The 2,495-nt window shown below is 44.1% G+C and overlaps 1 pseudogene; it reads left to right on the forward strand.

Moving 5' to 3' along the window:
• The first annotated feature begins 886 nt into the window (after window positions 1-886).
• Window positions 887-1,821, forward strand: LOC137141572 (olfactory receptor 51G2-like; annotated as a pseudogene).
• The last annotated feature ends 674 nt before the right edge of the window (window positions 1,822-2,495 follow it).

The following is a 2,495-nucleotide window of genomic DNA, read 5'->3' on the forward strand; positions in this document are numbered from 1 at the left end:
TATCCCATGTACTGCAAAGAGACAGTGGTGTAATTTGGACTCTCAGGAGTGGAGAAAATAAAAAAAAAGATAACTAGTCAAAGAAACACATTTATAAATAGCATCAGTGGAGGACAGTTAAATACACTGATCATTTGCATCATGTGTTTCCCATGTGTTTATACAGCTGGCATGATACAATGGGCCACACTGAGAAGGGGAGGGACAGAAAGGTAATTGTGTGTGAAGACCACAACTGTAAAATCACAGAGTGCTCAAGTAGGCTGTGGAACTAACAGCCACAAGATATCAATAGGACCAAGAGTTTAATAAGATTCAAAGGGGGAATGGAGGTTTATTTCGGTAACCTGAAAATCCAGTTAAAGTAGTAAGGATTTTTTAAAAAGCCTTGGGAAGGCTATCACCCTTCCTGATTTACACCATAATAATGTCTAATTAGTGCATCTCAAGAGGAATCTTTCCCTGGGAGCAGGTTATCTCATAGCTGTCTATTGCAGGACTTCTTCTACCTTGCTCTGAAGCATCTAGTACTGGCCACTGGATAATGACCTAAATGGACTATAGGTCTGATCCAGTCTGGCAATGCCTATCTTCCTAACGGTGGTGTACATAAAAACATAAAAATGGCACACTGGGTGAGACCAATGGTCCATCTAGCCCAGGATCCTGTCTTCCAACAGTGGCCAATGACATGTGCTTCAGGAGGATTGAATAGAACAGGTAATCATCAAGTGTATATCCAAGTCTGTGTTTTTTGATCTTCCTTGAGCTCCAAGATGTTTCTAGACTTGAACTCAGAGCAGAATGATGCCTCGTTCAACGGTCTCATGTTAATTTTCCTTTCAGGAAGTAAAGTTCAAAACTCCTCGGACATGCCTATTGAATTATGTCAGCTGTCAATGACACCAAATTCCAACCTTCAGTGTTCCTTCTCACCGGAATACCTGGGCACGAAAATATCCACATCTGGATTTCTATCCCCTTCTGTTTAATGTATGTTATTTCGATATTAGGAAATTCACTCATTCTGTTCATTATAAAACAGATCCAAACCTCCATGAGCCCATGTACATTTTCCTTTCCATGTTGGCTGTCACAGACCTTGGCTTATCGATATCCACCATGCCAACGACACTGGGCATATTCTGGTTTAACTCTAGGGAAATCAGCCATGATGCCTGTTTTGCACAACTGTTCTTCATCCACTCCTTTTCCTACACTGAATCCTCCGTGCTCTTGTCAATGGCCATTGACCGCTTTGTTGCGATCTGTAACCCGCTGAGATATGCTTCCATCTTAACCCTGCCAAGAATAGCCAAGATGGGACTGGGGTCTTTGCTAAGAGGAGTGAGCTCAATATTTCCACTTCCCATTCTCCTGAAACACCACCGATATTGTCAAGTCAACGTCCTCTACCATTCCTACTGCCTGCACCAAGAGGTCATGACAATGGCTTGTTCAGATATCAGAGTCAACATCATCTATGGCTTCTTTATAACCATCTCTTCACTGATGTTGGACTTCCTGCTCATCCTCCTATCTTATGTGATGATCCTCAAAACAGTGTTGAGCATCAGGTCCCATGCGAAGCGTCTCAAGGCCCTGAACACCTGCGTCTCCCATGTCAGTGTCGTCCTGCTCTTCTACATGCCAGTGATTGGCTTGTCTGTGATATACAGATTTATGAAGAACTCTTCCCCTGTGGTGCAGATTGTCATGGGCAATGTCTATTTGCTGATCCCACCCCTGATGAACCCAATCGTGTACAGTGTGAAAACCAAACTCATTCGTGCAAGGATAGTCAGCATGCTTGTGAAGTGAAGCTTCACTTCATTACCTGCCTCCAGCGCTGGTGACATGGGATATGAAAACACAAGACACATCTTCCTTCCCAGACACTTAGATAGAATCATAGAATATTACAGCTGGAAGGCACCTGAGGAGGTCGTGTAGTCCCATCCCCTGCTCAAAGCAGGACCAACCCCAAGTAAATCATCCCAGCCAGGACTTTGTCAAGATGCCTTAAAAACTTCTAAGGATGAAAATTCCACACTTCCCAGGTAACCCATTCCAGTGCTTCCCCACCCTCCTAGTGAAAATTTTTTTTCCTAATATCCAACCTAGACCTCCCCCACTGCAACTTGAGACCGTTGCTTCTAGTTCTGCCATCTGCCACCACTGAGAACAGCCTAGCTCCATCCTCTTTGGAACCACACTTCAGGTACGTCTGAGAGGACATGAGATACTGAACTTCTTTACCAGCTGCTAAGGGATGACAGTGCACTGGGGGAATGGGACCAAGGCAGGCAGTAGCATTAACACAGTGACTGTGTTTGTGTAAAGCCAGGGGATGGGTGGGATGTTATCGCATAAAGAGCTTTATAGGTGTCTGCTCAGACCTCAGAATTGCTGTGGATATAGTAAGGATAGAAAAGGAACATGGATGTTTTGTCCCATTGTACAGGACCTGTCACTGTCCCATCTCTGGTTAAACA

The sequence above is a fragment of the Emydura macquarii genome, unplaced genomic scaffold (genome assembly GCF_026122565.2).
Source record: "Emydura macquarii macquarii isolate MOO-44397 ecotype Brisbane River unplaced genomic scaffold, CSIRO-AGI_Emac_v2 contig_3084, whole genome shotgun sequence".
In the NCBI taxonomy this organism is placed as follows: Eukaryota; Metazoa; Chordata; order Testudines; family Chelidae; genus Emydura; species Emydura macquarii.